This window comes from Tenebrio molitor, chromosome 4 (assembly GCF_963966145.1).
Source record: "Tenebrio molitor chromosome 4, icTenMoli1.1, whole genome shotgun sequence".
NCBI lineage: Eukaryota > Metazoa > Arthropoda > Insecta > Coleoptera > Tenebrionidae > Tenebrio > Tenebrio molitor.
The window spans coordinates 25,798,789-25,822,976 of record NC_091049.1 but is presented as its reverse complement, the minus strand read 5'-3'; the positions used below and the strand labels follow the sequence as shown (position 1 = coordinate 25,822,976).

The following is a 24,188-nucleotide window of genomic DNA, read 5'->3' as shown; positions in this document are numbered from 1 at the left end:
TTTGCACCCAATTTAACTCCTGTTTGTGAATGGTGTATACTCATTTATTCACATCATTTTGATGTTTTTTATATGGAGCGGCAACCATGAATTTTACATTTAGTTTTTACGCCTATTTGGACTACAATCATTTATAGTAACCCTGTATTATTAACCTTCAAGTAGGTATTGCAACAAGAGAACTAGGAATTACAGGTGCCTTAAAATTTGAAAATTGTAAGTTTACAAATTCTCATTTTACTGTAACTGCAGCAATAGAAAATAAATTAGTTATTGTCCGATTTTTTTTGTGATCCGTTTGAAGATAAAATGGTATATATCATTCAGGAGGATAAGGTCTTTTTGTGCTTCACCCAGCTGCCGACCTCGACTTCGTCTCGGTCTTTCTCTGAGCTTAGCACAAAACGACGCACTTCTACTCTTAATGACATAATCTATTATTTTCTAAAAAGTATTTTTAAGGTGAAATGTAGAGATGTCTCAGAACTCTTTTTCACCACGATTGAAATTTGTCTGGTGGAATACTCTTAGTTTCAAATATCACCCAAAATATGAAATTTTATTTTGACTAGCCTTGGCAACGAGTCGTAGGAAGATTATGAGCTCATAAAAGACGAAAAATTATCTCTGTGTGTCTCAAGCAAGAGAAACAGACAATTTTTGGGTTCGTACAAGCAAAGATATTTTTTACCTAAAGCTACTATGCCATGACACTAAATTTCACAGAAAATTCTGTAAAAATGACAAAGACAGACTATGATCCTGATCGTTCATTGGTCCTGATCGAGGGTCTCTCTCATTTTATAACAAATTTTCTACAAAATTTAGCATCGTGTCAAACTAGCTTAAGAAGTCAGCAGAAAATACTCGCTCACATTAAATTTGAGTTAAAGATACGTTGCCGCTGACTGGGTTTACATACCGCAGACAATGTTTATCAAATTCTAAAATTAAATAATTACAAAGAAATTCAAGAAGCAATTTGCGCTATTCATAAAAAGCCTACATCTTAGATTATCGTTGAGTTTATTATGATAATTTTATGTCTTTGCTCTCAGGATATGATATGGTGACGGAGCTGTGACAGTTTGAGAATTCTCCACAGCTAACGCGATGCATATCTTTTTTTCCACTATAATGCTGTCGTTTATCAATAATAATATTTTTCTTGAGTGGTGGTTTCAGAATCATAATTAATAACACATCACAAGAATCAAATAAAGAAACAAATTAGAATAATAAAATGTCAGTACAATGTCCTGAGCGTACCTAATTCAATAAATATTTTGGAAAACAGCGGATGACGACATATTGTTGGAATGATCGACCAAACCATTTCAAGAGGACAATCGAAATGATGAAAAATAAGAGATTCCAGATTCGAGTTTCTAGTCTTGAGAAAATTTATATCTGAAAGGGTTTCAATGCTATGTTTTTACATTTTTGGTTCGTTGTATTGATCAAAACTGAATTCATTCATCAAGATGTAGTCGTAACAGAATGTCAATAACTGAATTATGGAAAATTTCATAAATGTAAATATGTAATAACGTTTTCTTATTTTTGCTCGGTGCTATGCTTTTGAAAGTGCTTATTCACAATGGACATAAGACAGAAGAAATACATAAGAGAGACCTAAGAATAATTTGTAAATTTGGGCAATTGGAAAATAATTTATGTGTCCAAATAACTCGAATATGATTCTCCATGCCTTTTTGTACACAACAATAATGTTCACTGAGGTCACTTCTCATAAGTTACGTAAAAATTAATAGTATATCCACTGCATGTATCATGAATTTCTTATGCCTTATGTCAAGCTTATGTCCATTGTGAATAAGCACTAACATTTATACAGAGTAGGGTAATTCTAGGGGAGATGCTCATAGGGGGAAGCTTTCCCTCTAAATTTTTTTATTGTCATTTACTGAAAAATACTGCGATACCGGACGGTTACGTAAGTATTTTCTTCGCAGTAAATAAACAATAAGTGAAAATACATGAGCCATTCCTGTGTTGTTAATGAAACGAAACAAGGCTGAAAATGTTCAAGGAAAAGGGAATAAACTGGTCATGTCACCCACAATGGTATGACCATCTGCCCCCCATACTCCGGGTGAGATGGCCAATCCACGATTCTTTCAATTGTTTATTCGTTATAAATAATAAAGATTTTTGATCACTTATTAAGAGTTTGATAAATAATAACTTCTTCTAGGTATAATATACAGTGTGATTTTTTTAAATTACACATCTTTTACTTAGCTAGAATTGGCTTTACGTGTCGCCATACATTTCCGTGACCGTTTTGGCATAACGTAACACTGTTTTCGCTGCCTTTTGTGTTTATGTGGAACAAATTATTTCGGCAGCACTAAAAGAAAATTTGGAAGTGGCAAACCAATCAGACGAACCTCTTCTGCTATTGAAAATGTAAGACAAGTAATGAAGACGATCTCTACACGTCTTTCACAAGTGAACTTATCATAAGCCACGTGACAGAAAATTGTTAAGAAAGACCTGTTGTATCCTTATAAAATGCAAGTGTTCTAAAAACTTTAGCCACCAGACTTCGAAAAGAAAATAATTTATTGAACTGGTTCGATTAGACAATGAACAACGATTTTCTGGAATTATTTTTCTTTAGCGATGAAGCTTGGTTTCATCCTCACAAAATATGCGTTGGTGGAGTGCAGAAAATTCCCATTTTTTAAGAGTTGCCAGTTCGAGAAGACCCTTAATTGATTTGTTTTCACTGAAGAGTCTGTCACAGCTATCAGAACTTCACCCCGATGAGTTACATTATCATTATGTACCTCACACAGCTAGTATGACGTTAAATTACCTAAGGATATTTTATGACGAACATTTGATTATTACGCCCACACAGTCCTCCACCACGATCACCTGATTTGACCTCACTAGATTATTTCTTGTTTCTGACTTTACAATACACCATCTTTGAACAATTGACTCATAATTGACAACTTAAAAATCATAACTAGACAAGAATGTGCAAGTGTTTCACTGGAGGTTCTCGTCAGAGTGTTCGATAATATAAAACGCAGAGTTAACTTGTGTATCGACGTTGAAGGCCAACATTTCCAATAATTATTGTAGATTTTACAAAAAATTGTGTTTGTGTAAATCGTTACAAATAAATGATCCTTTTTCGTATAGTAGTTCTATGAGATAAAATCCAAAAACAAATTGTAAACCAAACTCATATTTTAAATAAATTAACGTTATTGAGACACACTCTTCGTTGTGCCTGAATTTGTCTTATCAAAAAGTCATCCCCGGCTAGATATGAAATTTAAAAAATCACCTTTTATAAAGAATAACCTTTTTTTTCGTAACATTTACGTTGGATATTCTGAGGAAGATGGCCATAGGGGGAAACTGCCCACAATTTTTTTTTGTCGCCATCTATCTAGAAGAATAAATCAGTCCTGAATTGAGTTAACGACTGCGCAGGTCATTCCTTTGCCCTAAATGAGCAAAAAATAGCGTAATTTCATTCATACTTCGTTATGTCTTTTTTGTCTAAAAAATCAGTTGAACACTGTTTCTCCTAAGATAAGTTCAAAATTGACACGCTGATAATGTCACCCAGAACGAAAGTAAAATAGTAGATTATATCATTAAGAGTAGAAGTGAGTTTTTTGTGCTAAGCCCAGAGATTGAAGACCGAGACGAAGTCGGGGTAATTATTGGTAAATAAAAAAAACAAATGCTTCAAATGATCTTACATTTGACTCGGTCGCGTCGCCTCTGGACATTTCAACTCCTAGGACTTGAAGTGTTTCAAGTCCGGTTACAAAAAAAAAAAACACTTCAACCGTTTCTATAGAGATATACACAGGCGCGATTTTTGACCGCTTGAAGATCAAAGTTTCAATTGAATTTTATTTTTGAACAGGTATTTTATTTCCGATGTTGATCAAATATTATTCTAATATGGAGCAACTGGTCCATAAAGAGTATACATCAGAAGCTGTAGAAGAGGAGCAGAAAGTAGAAAAAACTTTCCTAAATTGGTCACGTCACCACTATGGTATAGCCATCTAAGCCCCCGCCAAACTAAGATTTTGTCCAATTTGTTTTTTTGTTACAAGATTTAAAAATAAACACTCGTCTTTTTATTTTACATTACCTAAACCAAGAGATAATTAATTTCCAAATTCATAGCCAACTCCCTCAGAAATGTTCACTATCTTGAAATTCATCTTGAGAGAAATAAAACATCTACTAATTCCAAATCAAAATTTATTGTCATGCTTCTGCTATCTAACAGTAAACCCCATGTTATTATAACATTGTGATTACAGGAAGCACGTTCCAATCTACTAACTTTCGACAATTAACTGCAAGATATCTTTTGTGACAACTTGTTCAGAAATAAATTAAAGTTTCATGTAATACCTGACGCAAGGATTTAAACTACAATTTCAAGTTATCAGCTTCGTGTAGAAACGTTTCTAGATGCTGTCGTCCATAGCAACATTATCCGTTTACACGACACTTGATATTTGCCAATTTTTGCTTTCCGCAATTAGAAATAATTGCTGCAAGAAAATAATTGTACGCTTATGACGCAGTAATGAATGACGCATAATCGATAAGCAAATCCGAGCAAAAAGATTTTTTTTGCTATTTGATGGATATCAAAATATTTTTTGTTGCATAATCACATTTTTTTATAATTTATAGAACACTTTGTTTTCAGTTTTGTGGTAGAAATAATTGCGTCCAACTTTCTCGTCAACAAGACGCTTTTCACTCTAAATCAAAAAAATGTAATTAATTTATCACAAATTTCAATCAACATAGTCGAACTAAAGCGTTAACTCAATTGAAATGTATTCAAAACAGTAAGACAAAAAACTTGCACTGGTGTGATCGTATTTTCTGACGCAGCATTCAATTTTCTAAAAAAGTACGTTCCTGCAGCGAGTTACGAAGGAACAGGACAAAGCAAAATTCGTCGAACAAACGAGTGTGACAAATCGTCATTTTTATTTGGAGATAATTGATGATGCTGGCGTATTAATCCTGCAAAATCTATAAAAAACGCGACATTTTTATGGCAGAAGGGTTGGACAAGTTGTGGGGGATGTTGCAATTATGGCGGCCACTGCAAGTACGGAATTTGTTAATATAAACTAGAATTTGATTAATTTGTTAGTTGCATGCAAGCAAAACTTCCGTTTCACCTAGACCTCGAGGTGCAGTAAAGAGTGTCAGTTTTGTACTTTGTCATCGATTATTTGCACAAAAAAATGCAATTTTAAATTAGAAAAGATTATTCGAGGCGCAATTTCATTGGTCATTACTCATTAAATAGCGAAATGATTTTAAATGTCACAAATTGAATAAAATTAACGGGAATACGGGATAGGGCAATGCACGGTGTTTTTTACATCTCTTTCTTTCGGACAGTTCGATTTCAGATTGAATAACAAATAACAACATCTTGACTGTGAAATTAATAACTTGCATTTTTGTCATAAGAAATCTTTACCTAAACAAAACAATTTACTTATTTCCCTTTTTTAGCGTAGTTTGCACTCATTCTGAATTTCAATTTGAAGATATTGGAAATTTTCTTTGCAGGTATTATTATCAGATTTTATCTACGTTCAATACTGTACTGATCCTAAATAACATTCTTCAGACACTAATCAACTTCATAACTCCACTGAAACTTCCAAACGAAAAACATTCCTCTTTTATTAAGAACATTCATTTTATGGCGTTCAGTGGAGTTCAACAATACACTAATTAAGATTGCACTCTAAAGTAAATTCCTTTGTGTTTGTCTTTTTGCTAAAAATAAGTTTCACTGTCAAAATATAAATAGTACTTTCAAACAAATTATCACTACTTGATAGAAACATCCGTAATGATAAAATGTATCCGGCCTTGATGCCGTGTCCCCTTTTTTGTGAGTAAATAAGAAAAGTTGCCGTCGTGTCAGTTTATTAGGTGTACTTGGAGTCGCACCACAACCACAAATTAATTTAGTTATAATATAAAATAATTGCAATAAGTATGTAATAGTAAAATACTCAACGAACCTGTAATGGTGGTTAGTACTCCCGAAATAAAACTTGTGACACGAAGCGAATGCTGCAATCATATGAGTGAATAGCAGCCATAACAGGCGAGTAGAATACGATACTATTTCTACGACATACAAATGTTCTTTATTACATCTGCTATCTCAATACATAAAAACGTAAATACATCGAGTGGTGAGTTATGACATTTCATAATAATTATGACATCAGAATATTGCGCTGATCATACAATTTTATAATTTATGCGATTGGTGACGCCTCGTGCAGTAATAAGTCATTTCTCACGGTCGTGGGTAATGAATAGCATTACGTAACAGTAAACGTAGACACATAATGAATGTATTATTTAACAGAAAATAAATATGTAATAACAAATAATAAGCTAATATCTTATTAGAAAACGCATATTCGTTTTGTAGTCGAGGTTATCTGCACCATTTTATAAACGTGAAAAAAAATGTCCAAATTATGGAAATCTTCCAAAACATTCTTGTCTTTCTGAAACGACTTTTTAACACGTTTGGCTGTTATAAACACGTAACTTATTGCTGCAGTGTAATTCAGCGAAGTAAATGTTCCTATTATGACATCTGGCCATACTTTCTAGTTCTAATAAATAAAAAAAGTCATATATCTGTATAGTTTTGAGAAATACAACCTCAAATATTTAACATTGGTCGACTCGGCAACTAGATCCTCTTTCAGGTTCAGGTTCAGGAGTTAATAAACTACACTATAAAAATATAGTCGGATGTAATTTTAAGATAAAATGTGAACCTGTAACGGTAGCTTTGAAAACGAGAAGAAAAAAAAGAGATGGGAATATTGAATATAGCGCTCTTGTAGATATACCTAGAAGCTCAAGATACAAATTTGCTCAAGAGTGCTTTGTCACAAATTTTAATCAATTTCCGCATGTTGTTGCTTATGAAACTTTATGGCTGTCACCGTATTCAGGTCTAACCTGCAATTTGTGAAAGATCCTTTGTTTAACATTTTGTGCTCTATTCTTATTAAAAACAGTTTGTTCTTGAAAACTGACTGACATCCAATATTACAAAATGGTCGAATCAACTGAATGAAACGTATTTATGATTGAAAAATATTTTCGCAACGGGAGCAGGATCAATGGAGAGCGGTTTGCTGCTTGGCTAAACGTAACATATTATGCTGGACAAGCGTTCGTACTTCTTTCAAAGCACTCTTCATCAGATTTTTATTTACCTAGTATGGGGTAGATTTACGAAACTCAAATAATTTGCAAATCGTTAACGAAACGGCAAATACAATATCAACAATATCAGTTGTTAATACGCTTCAATGGTCAGGACGTAAAAATGTAATTCCATTGTGAGCTGCACGCTCACCGTTGAATAAAAGCGCGGGAGTTTTAAATCTCATTGTTTCAATTGCACTGAGGAAATTCTTTTTTGGCCTCCTCAACTCTAAATGACATGTTTACACATTTTGAACAGCTACGGTATCTTGATTTTTACACACTAATCAAACTATCCATAATTTTACCGCACGGAGTGTGTAAAATACCACAAAAATTTTAAGTTTTCAGAGACCTCCAAAAAACTGTTAGCTTATCATAAATAAAGTCCATTTATACTAAGACAAGATACCGCTACCAGTTCAGTTTTCGAAAATGAATATAATTTAAATGTTTTTTATTCTGAAAAATTGTGAACGATTGTGAATTCTGATGGCGCCATCTTGTGGTATAAATCGTAAGCATATCAGTTATCGGCATGATATATAACTTTCTGCTATTTTATTAATCAGATGTCAGTCTTTGACAGGTTTTGCCAAATTATTGGTTACAACAAATTTCAAATTTGAGAAAACAGGTTGTGGGCCAAAAAGATTAATACATTACTAATGCGGTAGGCATTTTACATCGGTCAGTTTTTGTTAAAACACTCCCGCTGCGCGGTCGTGTGTCAATCTAAAAACCTCGCGCTGTAAAATGTAGCCTACCGCATTTGTAACGTAAATAACTATTACAACCTGTCGGTCACACATAATTCACACCCTTATGAAAATCAAGATTTCAACGTTCTCAAAATCACTAACCTACTTTAAGACTGACATCTGATAATTGAAGTCTTAGCTAATTGGTCACAGCCAGCTCTAATTTTTTTTTCGATCTCACTGTAGCATAGCTCTAACGAGCCTAGCAGGTCCATGGCTTTTACAGGTATTTACCGAGGGGGTCATTCACGAAACCCGGTAAGACTCGATAAGATATTGTCAAAACCATGACAACTAATACTGTTGAAGCATCCCCCTAATTATTTAATGTATTCGCACCTACCGTCAAAAACGTCATTGTTAATAAATGTTACCGAATTAATTGTTTCCGTTCAAAATTAAATACTTAGGGCCAGTTTATAGACAGAGAATTAAATATTTAATTCGAATTAAATTTTAATGGGCGAGATTAACCCATGAATCCGGAACTTCGATTAGTTAAACTGGCCCTTAGTATAAAAAAAATAAGCAAGATATGAAGGTCGAAAGGAAATTGTGCTTACTTTGATGATCAAGTTTCGAGAAAGGTTGATTTACAGTTCAAGGTTTATTTTTCCAAAAAATAAGGAGGTGGTAGAACAAATGATATGCGTACTTCTGGAGTAAGTGTCATTTCGGTTCTTCGGTAATTATGATTACCCACTGGAGGAAATGATAATTTCCCTCCTTGTCAGATAAATAATATTTATTTATTCAATATATTTTAAGAAAGTAACACAAATTTTATTTTGTTACTATTATCTTAGAAAAAATAATATCTACGGTTCCGAACTGATGTTGAAATCCAATTCGCTAAGTTCTTCTAGAACTTTTATGATATAGATAATAAAAACCTGATGTACCTACCTAGTTAGATTGGCCAAACATTACAAGTTTGTTAGTTTGTTTTATCTTTTCGTTACAAGTTATTTATTTATGATTGCAAAAGATAATTTGGAGAACAAATCTTAAATCTTCTTATTTTCCTTATAGATAATAACGTATGGTATAGTTGATTTCATATAAATGTTTATCAAGTGAGCTGTGCATGTGTAAAAGCACCTTTAATTTAGTTACATTGCAAAAGTCACATTTATGAAGGTCATGTCCAATAAATCTTTACTTGGTAAAAATACAAAGACAGAAACAAATAAGAATTACTTTAATGTAATCAGTAAAAAGACGTAACATTGCTTTTGAAATCAGCAATGTTAAAACGGACAAAACTGAAAAATTAGTAAAATCGGGTTCGCGCAGAGCAAGCAACTTTGAAAGTCAAAGTCAGTAGCTTTGGCTTTAATACCAACAGAAAATCAGATTTTCATGGCTTGCTTAGATCCACATTTATATGAAATTGAGTACCTATATATTGTCTTTAGAGTTAAGCTAACATTTAAATGTTGTCGTCGAAGGTGCCGAGAACAAAAATATGAATTTCTATGATGGAAAATAGTCTCAAAAAACAAATGTCATTCATTTTCATTTATCTAGACTAATTATTGTCCTTGCAAGAACGATATTCTATAGAATTTTAACCAAAGAATAACCCAATTAAAAGAGGACGATTGTCAAATCTGTAAGTATGGTAAAGACATCTAAGTAAAAAATCGCTTGCTCCGCAACTTTGACGTCTCCGCACCAGTATTCAAATAATAATTCTTGCTTTTTACGGTAACCGATGATCACCAACACATCGTCAACAATTTTTCCACAACTTTGGTTGAAATAATAATTCTTCTGATGCTTTTACGTTTTAATAACGGTTATTTAGGTTGCAGATGTTGGCCTTAATACTGAACACGGTTATTTATGCATTTCCTTTAAAATTGCACTTGCTACTGTATGCAGCTGAGTGCAGGCAAAATTCAAACAATACACGACACGAGATGAATTTAGGCAATTAACGAGAAAAGCCTCGTAGTAATATATATATATATATTTTTTTTTTACAAAAATAGAGATGAATATGTCAAGTGTGACTCTTACGTTTTCAATGATTTCTAACTTCTAACAATAATAGTTGATCCAGTTCTTGGAGCACGAATTATTTAGGCTTATATTTTAACTATTTGGATGAATAACAAAATTGATTCGTTTATAAATGACGAATTTGTTTACATTAAGAATGGCTTCGTTCGATATTGATATCGGACATGACAACGAAACTTACTAAATAACATTGACACTATAACAGAAAAAGTTGGCTTAATACGATTGAAATGTTCTTGTTTTCATTTTACTAAGCTCCAAAACAAGAAAATTTGGTTTAATAAGAAACATTTATATAACAGATAGAATTAATTTCTGGAGCGTTCTATTGGTGGTAAGTAATAAAAATTATTTTTGTAAAAAGGGGCGCGCCATCCAGACCGGATTTTATTGTATCACTACGCATATTTTTATCAAGTACTGATAATTCCTGTGAAAGCACAATTTTTTATATTTTCTTTTTTAACGTCCGTCAAAAAAAATGCAAGTTATTTCATTCGTTTGGGTTCTTAAAATATGTGATTTTTGAATCGGCCAAGAAGCGTTAAAAAAAGTGCCATAGCGGTTCATTTTTGCACGCATTTTGTGTTAAAAAAAGTGCCGTAGCGGGTCATTTTTTAACGCAATTATAAAATTTTTCATTTATAATTAGTAGTTTTTTTAACGAGTTCGTATGTACATTGGGATTTTTTTTGGCATGAGTGGGCCAATTTAAAACGCGAGTAAAACGAGCGTTTTAAAGGTCCACGGGTTCACACAGGAGAAAATTTTCAAATTTTCTCGTTAGTAAAGTACATATTTTTCTTACTCGGCGGATTTGCGCACTCGCTTCACTCGAGCGGCAAATTTTCTTTCTCGTAAAAAAAGTATTACTTTACTCACTTGTTGCATAAATAACTATTTATTTTGCTATACGTTCACTTTTTACACTACAACCACGTCGTTACATACATATTTTATTATCTCAAAAAAATTACAAAACTGTACATGGACGAAATAATCTCTTTTAAAATACTGAGATACAGAAACTGATCCACTACAGTTTTAAATTTTCTCCCCGCGTAAACCTATAATTTTTGGTTTTTGAATTTTGAAAATATATTTTTAGAAACAAGCTGTTAAATAAATATTACTCTTTCGACCAGCGTAAATCACAGTGGCTGTTCAATTAAAACTGTTTAAATTTTGATGGAAAACACTAGAAACTGTGAACTGAACTTTAAATAGCGCACTACTAAGTTTAATTGTTAAAATAAATAAATATAAATGACATTTTATTTGCTTAATGTTAATGTACGCTGCTGCTAACTGGTAGTTGACGGACTGATTGCTAATAGATCCCAACAGACTGTATTACCATAGTGTTGCGTAGGGTGTTTGACGATACAAATGATTTGTTTGATTTTTTTTTATTTCACAACACATCAAAAATGTCGGACAGTAATCTTGAGACAAATGTCGCGATTTAATCTTTGTACTGTCTTAAGTCAATTAACGAATGACTGTCACTGGTACATTTACAAGATAAAATAGAAACAAGTCTTGTTTGTTTGCCAAATTTATTTCACAAAAGTTCTTAGATCAACTTAAAAAAAATATATGTGTTATTTCTCCTTGAACAATATCTTTTGCTTCTACCAATTTGGTGTTGGCAAAAACATAAAATTGCAAGAAGAGTGTCAACATATTACATTATGCACGGTTCAGATATATGGCGAAATTGCCTTCAAATGACTCCTGGGCTGGGAAGGCGTTGGAAACCGTCAATTGTTGTGCTTTTTTAAAGCGTAAATTAATTGGAGCATGTTGACAGCTAACCTAAAATTTACAGCCAAAAAATTTTTCTTTTTTTTTCTTTCTTTGCAATGTTTTACATCAAAAATAGAATAACGTAACGATTCCTATTCCTATTCCTATCTAAGGGCACCCTTTGCTGAAAACAAACATGTTCAATTATGTCCCGATTAAACATAAACAAATGTCATTCGTGTCAAACGGCGGGAAATTCAAACTTTAGACTGTTCTAAACGGTTTAATTTTTCCAACGCCTACTCAGCCCAGGATTTCATTTGAACGCCCGATATTTACTACATAAATAAATGATTGTCTCATCGCAGTAGGCGTTGGTGGCGTAGTTGAATGTGCCGAAGCTTTATAACATGAGTGAGACTAGCGTCGCCGATAGGTAGCGCTGCTGGCGGTAGTGTAAATTTATCTACTAGTTTGTCTAACGTTGCGAAGCTAGCGGCACATCCCAAATTTGTGTGGGTTTTCAACGCCAATTGCGTTGGGAAAATAATTTATAATGACCCTGTAGTTATGGTAAGCATTAGGAGATGAATTGTTTTATGGTACGTTAATGTGGGATTTTGTACTTTAAATTCACCCCATAGGTATCTTTAAAAACTGCCTGAGGTCTTAAATATTTGAATCTAAAATCCTCATATATTGCAAGAGTCGTCCATTTTATGCAATATGAGAGTACATGCGAAAAATCTTATTGTGGAAAAGATTTTTGAACCCACGATATACAGACTGATTCACATAACTTTCCGACCCTAGCGAAAGTTAAATGCAGCCAGTAATTGCCAGTACTCTACAGTTTCGTAAATTTTGACAAAAACGTCATTCGCTTGATTAAATGAAATTGTGAAAAAACGAAGTTTTTGGGAAAATGTTTATTGTCTGCATAAACGCGCAACGACATTCGCCATAAATTAGGATCATGTCTGTTTTCTCATCGTTCGAATATACAGGGTGTCCCAAAAATAGCGGACTAACGGTGTACTACGGTGTAGAAGAGACTACCGTAAACGTCAGAAAAATGTTTAAAAAATTCTATTGGACTTATTTACTGATTGGGCGGTCCTTGAAAGTGGCACTTAACAGGAAAATTATTTTGAAATATATATATTAAATTGTCATGACAGCTACCTCTAATCGTACATATTATCACAAAGTACAGGATTACTCACTACCAATATCTAATCCTGCACAATTTAGAAGCTTTGGAAATCGAAAAAAATATTTTAAATCCACTACGGTAACTTTGCAAGGTAATGATGTACGAGTACATCTTTGTTTACATTGTATTACCGTTAATAATAAAAATAATAATAATTTATTTTTTTGTCTGAAAAATTTTTTCCATATTTTTTTCGTGTACATTTAAACATCCTGGATACGGTAGTAAGTAGTTAGTAAGCTATTTTTGGGACACCCTGTATTTTAATCGTCGTATTTTAACTTTTTCGTAAATGTCAATTGTGACAAATAAAATTATCGGAAGCAAAGCCATCATGGATTCATAAGTTGCATTTTCAATTCCGCCGGGCTCTTTATCATTCGTGAAATACCCTGTATATAGACATATATTATCGGGTCTTTAAAAATCTGATCGAGAGTGCTTCGCCAAAGATTGTTCATTTATGTTGTAGCTTTTGGAAACCTTATAGCTGTCACTGGTGTCAAGGTTAACTTCCAATTTCTGAAAAAGTCTTTCATATTTATTAAAAACTGTTAAAAGACATTTATGACAAAAAGTTATATTCGCAATGGTGCAAGATCAGTATCGAGGGGTTTGTTGCTTCGCTAAATGTAACATACCATGTCAGACATGCATTCGTACAATTTTTCCTGATTAGATTTTTATTTAGACAACCGATTTTTGTGTAACACGATGAAGGTGAATGTGTAGGTAGCAGTACATAAATAATCACTTTTACTTAAGTATTTTTTTAAGTAGGTACAAGTGTGCTTAGTTTCTAGTTTAATAGAAAATGCACTGAACTCAAATTTGCAAAAAAATGTGTGGGTGGTGGAGAACCTACATATTGAAGTGTTGTCTCTGAAAACGTTCTTTCAAAATAAAATTTATATAAAAAAAAAAATGAAGCTGCACAAGATTTGTAAAAGGAAAAGTCCGTTTTCAATATATTTTTTCTTCCTATTCGTCCTGATTTAATCTCCACAAAATATACAAATACATACATATAGGTATGTATTTCTTTCACGAAACGCGAAACAAAGGACATAAAAATCTTGCCACCATCAATTTTCGCTTTGCACAGACCAGGGGTTCTTAACTGATGAGTCGCATCGGACAAAATAATTTAATTAATAATTATTATCAGAAAGGGTTTTAACGTTTCTAGTAGTGAAAAAAATAGTATATAAACCACGGTGGAAAAGTCCCTTATAGCCTTCGCGCCTTACATCCCTCGGCGCGCCTCGGGATCTAATCTTGGCGCTCTGGCTATAATCATAAACTTCTCCATCTTGGTGTATAATATACTATTCTTTTGTAATAAAAATTATTAGAAGAAGTTTCTCTGCCTGTCAACATGTGTAATTTTATAGATTATCAAAAAAAAAAAACATTGTTGGGAGGACTAGAAAATGTTTACGTTCCTACATAAGAATCTATTTTTAGATCCCTGTAAGACATTAAACACACAAAAATGTACATAAAAAGAAAAAGTATCCACAAAGGTATTAAAAAAAAGACTTTAGTGAGTTAGACCCCTAAATAGAGATTCAAAAAATAAGGGTGAATTCAGCTTGTGAATACTAATTACATATAACAATTAGAAGAAAGAGTAATAACAGGTTATGTCAATTACTAGTGTCGCCAACACAACCCCAAACCAGGTGAAAAAAACCACCACATTATTATTACAGTTTGCATTGTAAAGAATACATAAAATTGAATCCATTTCAACATTATATATTGCTTACGTTCGTCGGTAATTGTGACGTAAGAGCAACACGAACGTCAAAATCACGTAAGCTCATTGTGCACACTAATGCTGCTGTACAATTCAACTTTATGTTTTGAATTATGCTTGTTTTACGTACGTCTTGTCATTTGCTTATTTAAATGATGGGTGGTATGTCATTTCATTACGGCATTAGTTATTAGTGATACTTAGTAGTTAACATGCAAATAAATCATGTTCATAATAGAAGTTCTTTATTTTGACGCCTTGTGTAATAAATAATAATAAGGTACTGCGACCAGTAGTTACGGCACTAGTATGTATACGAAAGGTAGACAAAAAGTTTCTCAGGTAAAATTTGACACTCTCTGCATAGTGTGTCCAATGTGACAACAAAAAAAGCTCACGTTCATTCTGAATCATTTCTTATTCAACTAATCTAGACAATTTTAAAACAAGCATTTATGCAACATCTGTAGGAAGCAGTATTTTGAAAAATTTACATACACGAGAGCACGTAAAAAAGTGCTTTATAGGCAAGTTGCATGCATAATTCTTTGCAATATCATTGTCAATTAAAAGTAAAAAACTTTTACCACGTTGAAGTGTGCACTGCAAAATAAGATATTTTTTTTACTATCAGTACTTCATGCCAAATTGATGACATTCATTTGAATGTCATAATGACATACTTTACCGCACTGGTGTGGTAAAGTGACATGGAAATTTTGAAATTTCTGTCGTGATTTCGCTGGTATCACAGTTGCAACAGCTGCAATCGTTATCTGAGGAAATCTGTATCGTCTACACCGTCTACATATTGGCAGTGGCAATGTCTCCAGCCTACTACATACTTTAGTTTGTGTAATACATACTATTTTTTCTTATGATAATAACTGACACTAAATAAAACGTTGTACCTACTATACTATGTATGTATTCGTATCGTAACTTCACATTGCCATACTCATACAGTAGATCAATTTTATTTTGCGCTATGAAAAAATGCCTACTTTACACATACCTAGGTATAATAATGATTAAAAAACAATTATTTTTTTAAATCGTGGTGTAAGATAACTTCTTTCAGAAAGAACTGAAAATATGCCTCCCTTTACATTACAGAAAAACTGATAGATAACCCGATTGGTACCTAGTTGAGTACATTTCACAATTCAATATTTTTCTAATAGCTTCAACTTAAAAAATATCAAATGTTTTCATTTCCAAACGGTTTCGGAGTGATTCATTCGAAGCAAAGTCGGATCAGTTTACCTCCAGCATATACCTATTTGTCGTGACGTAATGCATAAAAAATAAATTCAAATAATAAAACTTCTATTAGAGTAATTTACCTATTAACAAATTTTTAAATTTATTTTACTCTTTGTACCTCAACGATCGTTTTATTTATTTTTTTTTTCTATACCTAATGATTTGCATTGCATCAAAGCATTATTACATCACGCTTTTTTTTTATTCAATATCTAATATGGCGTTGTAGAAATTCTTGATACCCACTGCATAGTTTTCCCATTAGCTCTTCCCTAATTTTTTGTTTAAATATTTTATCATTTAATTAATAACACAGACCGACATAAATCTAAATATCTAGATTTGAATCATTGGAGCTCTTATGTGAGGACTGTAATTGTTATTTTCAAATGAGTAGCGCTGTCAGATCACTTTTTAGGTATGATGCCGAGGTTTGAAGCACGAGGCGTCAGCCGAGTGATGCAAAACAGACCGAATACCTGAAAAGTGATAGCGCACGAATATTGAATAACGTTTTTGGTGTTCGTTTGGACAAAGTCTTAAAAACATTAATTAATTGTAAATTTTGTGGTTATCTTTGACAGATGTCAAGTTAGGTATATAAATAATATATAGAATAATCTAACAGAACTGACCTAAAAAAAATATTATATGTACATCCAAAAGTACAGCCGGAAAAAATATTTTTGACACGACTTCACAAGAAACTGTTTCATTTTGTAAACACACAGGTTTTGGACAAATAAGATGTGCGTTTCCGGTACTCGTATAATAAATTCCCCAATTTATCTGATGCAAAACTGAAGAAGTCAATGTGAAACTCATAACGAAAACGAAGCATAAATAGCGTTCAAAACTGTCACTAAATACATATCTTTTTGGCAATAATAAAAGTCTTTGTTTCGAAGTTTTCACCGTGACTATTCTTTGCTCAAACATCTTGAGCGAAGAGTAGAAGAAGATTGCAAGGCTGATGAAATGGGAATACATATTGCTTTTGAAAACTAAGAATGAACATGAGTACAAATTTGCGAAAAAAGTAGTGATAAAACGCTGGTTTCAAGAAAAGAGAAAAAGTGCATGAAAAAGGCATTATCAAATGTTTAGAAAATATTCATCGTGGTTGTAAAGGACGATTTTTCCGCTAGAAAAAAAAATGCGACCTCAATGTTAATTGCAATAATGCAGATATTAATTTTTTCTTCAAGTGGTCGAAAATCGCGCCATTGTGTATCCTATAGAAACGATTGAAGTGGCTTTTTTTGGTAACCGGATTTGAAACATTTCAAATCCTAGGGGTTGAAGTATCCACAAGCGAGAGATATTATAATGATATAATCTACTATTGTTTTAAATATTTCAACGCCGCGAAAATGTTGATGTTGATTTTTACCAATCTGAAAATGATCTTTGAATAACCAACCATTTTCTTTCACATGGAGAAACATTTTTGTAGCAATGAAACACATTTTGATTACGCAAAAAAGTCAGAAAAATCTAAAGAAATGGACGATCACAACAATGATGCCAATCTGCGCGGAGGAGATCACCAACTGCAGATTTTTTTATTTTTTTTTTCTCAAATCAAATCTTAATAAAACAATAATTGGGTGGGAATTGGGTGCTTCATTTCACGCGGCTTTCAATAATATAACGGTTGAAAAATTTGCCGTCACCTCCACGGGGGACTTATCCCACACAAAAATGTAAATTGCTTCAGTTCCGTTGATATTTACAGTCTACAGGGACCATCGAAAACATCCAGAAAAAAACATCAAAAAGGAATTTGGTGCCAATTATAAACTCGATTTAGAAATCACGCAAAATTTGCTAAATTCACAGCTATGTAAATCAAAAAATTGCACCGGTCGCGCCGAAAGCAACAAGAAAGCAAAGATTGCATTTTTATGCAGGAATGTGCACCGAGACCAATAGACAGGCCCTCTCGAAATCTCGCAAATCCAAAATCGGTGTCACGGTCGCGAAACGAGACCAATGCACTCGCATAGCAACTGCACCGTCCGATGCACCGCTTTCCCGAAAATTTCCCGAAAAACCCTCCCCTCGTCCTCCGACCTCCGAGATTTCGTCGCCGTCATCGACCCATCGGATTCCTGGCAGGATCGCGGTCCACGCCGAATCGATGATCCTGCCCGTCGACCTGGCAACGCCGCCAAGCCGAGTGCAACGCACCACGAAGCGATGCACTTGGTGCACCGCACCGGTTCGCAACGAGGCGACCCTCGTCACCGGCCGAGATCAATTTTTGGAGGCACTTTGTTATTTTTAAAATACCGTTGCCCCCGTGTCTTTGCACTTGTAAATATGCGGATCGTATTTTTGGGATTTGGGAGGCGATTTATGTGACAGTGCGTGCGGCGGGTGCGTGCAGGAGGGGGCCACCGGGGGACCTAATCCCGACGAGGAGTGGGGGGCAATCGCCATTATTCGTCAACCGCCAGAAGGACGATGGTTTTTCAAAATGTCACGTACCACAAATGGGGACAAAGAAGCGGAATGCGCCCGTAAATAATAACAAGAAAACAATCGTGCATGCCAAGAAAACATGCGCTGACCCCGGAGGACTTCGTCCTTTTCCTCTCGTGCCTGATTATGATTTTTCGTTCGTTTTGGTTTTGTTCGTTTTTCGGAAAAGGCGCGCGACTGTCCCGGTGGTTTACTTTCGAACAAAGAATTTTTATCTTATCGGAATTTCTCTTTCGTAGCGTTGATAAATCTTGTGTTTTTTACTTGACCTCGATAAATACAAAACGTATTAAACCTACATTGTCCGGACATACCACGTGCGAGGTGACGCATACTGTATGTCTGATAGTAAAAAATTATTAATCGAAAATATCTACACTGTTACAGGCATGCCAACATTGCCCACCGAGTCGCCTTCTAAAATGGCCGTCGCAAGCTCCCGACCTCAATCCGCTAGAAAATCTGTGGTCCACGCGGAGCATTTATACCGAAGCGGAAACACTTTACGCCCGCGTCGAGGAGGGTGACCGGCCTGTACAAAAATTAACTTTGCTGTCCTTCCAAATGAGCGAAAATTTTTTTTTTAAGAGTTAACCCTTTCGAAAAAAGAAAGTTTTCAAATTTTCATTGTTCGTCCCTTCCGTTTCCGGATAATGTCCTTATCTCCAGTTTTTACAAATTTGTATGGTTTATCAAATTCTGATTCCATGTATACCTAGGTACCTTAAAACGATGGTTTCCGAGATGTCGATTTTTTTTTAGGTAGGTAAAACAGGGTGACAGTGAAATTCGAATTTTACACCGCGAAAAAATGTTCCATAAGGAAATGGTTCTCACGTTGATGAATTTAGATACCTATAACCAAAAAAAAAAAAAAACGAAAAAGGCGCCTTTGTGCAGCTTTTTGAAAGTTTTGGGTCGATTGAAGTAAACCTCTTTTTTGACGAGTATATGTATAACCCCATCAAGAATCAAATAGGGTAAGATCTGGAGATCGCGCGGGACACTCCTTAAATCGTGCATAGGCATAGGCATAAATTACAATTTGATCTTTAATAGTCCATTCCAAAGTACATATTATAAACACACTAAAAAACACTTGCTGAGATGCATGTTTAAAGGGTGAAACTACAAAATGAAAATCGAAGCTTGCATTTGAACATGGTGAAAAAATTACAACAGCAACATTTTAAATTTTTTCAAGCTTCAAGATATAAAAATTAATGGTTAGGTAGATAAAGTTTGTTCAGCGAGAGATTGGTTGACATAAAAATCACTAAATTCTACGTCGAGAAAGTCGTAAAATTTGAAATATATTCTTCAAGCAGTAACATTTTTGCCATGAAATTATGCTCTAATTAATGTATTCTAACGCATTTTGTAGTGTTGGGTTAATTTAATACAATTTAAAATCTCCCAATCTCTCGCTGGACGCAGTATAGTACCTATACCAAGAAGTGGACATAGTAGAAATTATTATTTAATTTCAAAGTAACACGGATTATATTATTTACGTTTTTAACATGTTAGAATAACTGAAAATTTATTTCAGTATGTATTTGCAAAATTCTTGTCAGGGAATGTCAGATGAAAAATCTAATAAGTGGTTGACAACACGTAAAATTCATCTTTCTCACATACCTACACTTGCTATGTTGCAGTAATAAATAAAAACTAAATCTATTAAACAAAAATAAAAAAGTGTGTCACGTTCAGTTTTCTTTAACTAGTACCGAGAGAAAAATATTCGCCGAGGCCGCTTGCGGCCGAGGCAAACAATCTCGAGGACGTTAAAAGATTTCGTGACCAAGATGTGCACAACATTTTTTGTGCAACCGAAAATTTGTAAATATTATAAAATGAACAAGTAAAATTACTTCACTGTTAATAAATACATATAAAATTCGGCTTACAGATCGCTATAGAAATGACATAAATAAAACAATTAATTTTCCAGAATTAAAAAGTAGGTATTATAAATTCTCCAGTTTCTAATTTGATAAGTAAGTACCTGCCCGAAAAATCTAAACGGCAGTCTTACATGAAAACTCTGATTTGTATCAAATATGAAAATGACGTTTACTTTAACGGCCGTCGTTAAGAGCAACGGTCGCATAATTAGATTTCGCGGCCTGTTTTAGGTACGCGAAATGCTCGTTTCGCGTATGGTTGAACAAAAATATTATTTTATGCAGCGGTTTTTCCAAAACAAAGTGAAAAAGCAATTTTGGATTATAATTTAGGAGATAAACTCTCTTGTTTGCTTGTCCTAAAAGAAAAGAACACCATTTTGTGTTAAATTATTTGCACTTCAAAAAACCGAAATTAATAGTTTTCAGAGATGAATTAAAAGTGCAAGGACTTAAGTACATTATAGCTAATGGATAAGCTAAAAATTCTGTGGCAAAAATGTGCAAAGGAGTTAAATGGTTGTTTATATAAATACTTTTGTACTTATCTCAACATAATTAAGGATATATATCTTGTTCATTTAAGAAAGACAACAAAAGGATCTTGATAAACAATAAATAAAACTAAAAATATCAAAGAAGAAAATAGATGAAAAAATAATGTTGTGCTCTGGTCTTCAGAGTCTCCTATTTTAACCCAACTGAAAATATACGAATATAATATAATTCGTGCTAATAATTCAAATATTAATAATAAATAATTACAAATTATGTTAACACCAGTCAAATTAATTTATAGATATCCAGGAATTCCTTAAAAGAATATTTACCATTTTTTAATTATTGAAGATGTTGTTTAAATGACGTTAAACTAAGATATTTTACAAATGATGATAGTCTATTATAAAATGTATGGTTCCAAAACGTGACAATAAATCTAGGTCTGCCCAGATGATTTGACGAGAACCACATAAGGACATAAGAAGAACTCTTTAAAGTTTAAAGTAACGGAGATTTTGGTAAGGTTTCACCGCTGTGATTAAGGCTAAAGACTATTTAGACCTCCAAGCTTTTGACAAGTTTATTTATTGCTGTTTTCATTTGTACCCCACGTGCTTAAAATTGCGAATATTGTTTTCTAATTTGTGTGTGTACATCTATTGGAAGCAGACTAAACACACATAAATCAAATTGCAGTATCAATAAAGTCAGTTTCTTGGTTTCATATTCTAGAAAAAACAAACGTCGGAAATATGTTTTTGTTATCTTCATTTCTACCACCACAGGATTATACAGGGTTTTCGCCATACAAGTGGTCTGTATTTATTTCTGGCGTTTTTAATGTTACAAATTTGAAATTTTAGATTGTCAGACAGCACCTAAGGGGACGTAACTTGGGATAGTTGCCACGTTACTGCTCTGCCCACAGCCGTGCCCAGGGACCTCCACTTCAAAATTATAATGTACCTTATAAGTATTTTTAATAACGGATTATTAAAGAGGCCATCTTTTTTAGTACAAAAAAGTGTTCGATACAATGGAAAGTTTTTGCCATAGGTACATATGTATTTGATTTTGAACTGTAAATTTTTTGTTTTTATCGATTAGAAAAATCAATTTAACACAAGAAATACTCGTAGGTATTTCAAAATATGAGAATTGGTCGTTTCAAATATAAACGATGACCATTTTGAACATTAATACATAATTTAATTTGATTAAAATTCACGCAGATTTCGGAATGTAACAAAAATCTCGTTCTTTTCTGTTATTGATTATTGTGAATCGCATAATTAAGCACTTCTTGCTGACGAGTCCAAAACGGGAAAAGATGTTTGCAAAACGAAGAACAAAATAATATGTATTGTAATAACTTAATAAATACATTCAGTTTCGTTTTGGTCAAGATCAGTGAGTAATAAATTTTGAAGTTTTGATGAACTTGTTTTTTCTATATCTATAATTACTACATACACCTAAGTATTTAAAGCTGCACCAATTAGTGTTAGTCCCAAATCTCAACTTCTTCGAAACACGTTGCGGAAACTCACTGTTAACCAAATATTGCCTCTAAAATGGAGACGTTAATTGACTGAGAGGTTTTTGATTGGTTTGTAAACAGATCTATTTCTGAATTCGTGGAAGATAAATAAAATTAACAACATAATCAGAAATAACTGTCCGTGATTTTTGCAAATTTCTTCAAAACAAAAATCTCGCTGGTGAGAATAATTTTGTAATCATCAATAAAATGTTCTTCTGTTGTTAAATTTAATTAAAGAAGAAGAAGTATGTATAAGTTGATTTGTTGATTTTTTAAATTTTACTCAAAATAAAAACGTTGCTGCTGATGAGTCAGATTTAAAAAAAAACCTCTAATGAACGAATTTCGTTTTAGAATTGTGATCTAAATAAATATTTTCACCCCATTTAAATATCATTTCAATTATTTTTCAAGTTTCTGCTAAAAATTTTGAAAACACAATTGTTGTCGCATTATTATTTGATATCAAAACTCTCTAAATACGAGACGGTAATGATGACTATTGCTCATGAGGATGATTTTGTGTGTAATACATCCGAGTGAGATAATAGCCATTACCCGCGAGTAGAATACTCTACTTTTTTTACGACTATAAAGAGAAATTGATAAATAAGTTTCATTATTAATCAAACTGAAACTGACGTTGAAACTGACATTTTACAATTATTACTTTGCATACTTGATACCATTATTGCATTAAAATTTGCAGTTGGACTTCATAACCTAGTTGCTATGATATTTGCCGTGAGTTTTGAAATTATTATATGTATTAGCTTCTATAAATAGTTATTTTTCATTACATTTCAATACAAAAAAATGAAATTTTTAACGGAGAACTAATTTTATCTCAAAAATAACAAACTAAACAAATTTTTAATTTTTGGGGAATTGTTAACACGTCAAAATACTTCTCTAAAGCATTACCACTTTTAAACAATAATCGATCTGTTTAAACTGTCTCATTTTGTGCAAAATATGGTTAATTACGCCTTTTTCTTATCGTAACTACCAAGTCTTTTATCATTTTCCAGTAAGTAAAACAATTAAAATTTAATTGACAGCCGGTCGCAATTAACAGCATGTATAGTCCTGGCAATTTAAAAATTTATAATGAAGACCCGATTACCCGACTGGCAAATTCCCATTAAACCAGATTGATAGCTCCTTTGGTATCAGTCAAAAACCCAAAAATAATTCTTATCACTTTTTAATACAGATCTTATTTTGTTTGATACCACAATTTCGTTCAGTTTGGCCCACTAAAAAAATTCTTACCGAAAACATATTGCAATTTGACCAACAACCACGCCACAACCAAAACATTTTTTACACTTATCATGTACCAACAATTTATCTCTTTTTTGCCTCATAATGCACGAATATTTAATTGTACTTTGTTTAGTTTACGTAAACACATTCTTATCGTGTGATTCATGCATTTTTTGTTATTTGTGAGACATTTTGCGGAACAATACCGTACCGAAAGAGTGCCCCGCAAAGGTACACATCCGGTCCAATCTTGTCCGTCCAATTCCCTCCACCCTGTTGGTACCAACTGTCCCAACACCCCAATCAGTTGCACCCTTTCGCTTCGGAATTCGTCATTTCTGGAAATCTCCCAGACAAAGAACCCATGACCCTATTGGTTCCCGTGTTGTTGGGCCGT

At 33.3% G+C, this 24,188-nt stretch overlaps 1 protein-coding gene and 1 long non-coding RNA gene across 2 annotated transcripts in view; one reads left to right on the top strand and one right to left on the bottom strand.

The window, feature by feature from the left end:
* Fancl (E3 ubiquitin-protein ligase Fancl) overlaps positions 1-24,188 on the bottom strand; it is a 64,854-nt gene that overhangs the window by 32,617 nt on the left and 8,049 nt on the right. The window lies entirely within an intron of this gene.
* The window catches only part of LOC138127728 (uncharacterized), a 103,613-nt gene continuing 90,029 nt past the window's right edge, over positions 10,605-24,188 (top strand). The window contains exon 1 of the long non-coding RNA XR_011158355.1: positions 10,605-10,838. This is a non-coding gene — a long non-coding RNA (uncharacterized lncRNA). The remainder of the gene's footprint in view (positions 10,839-24,188) is intronic.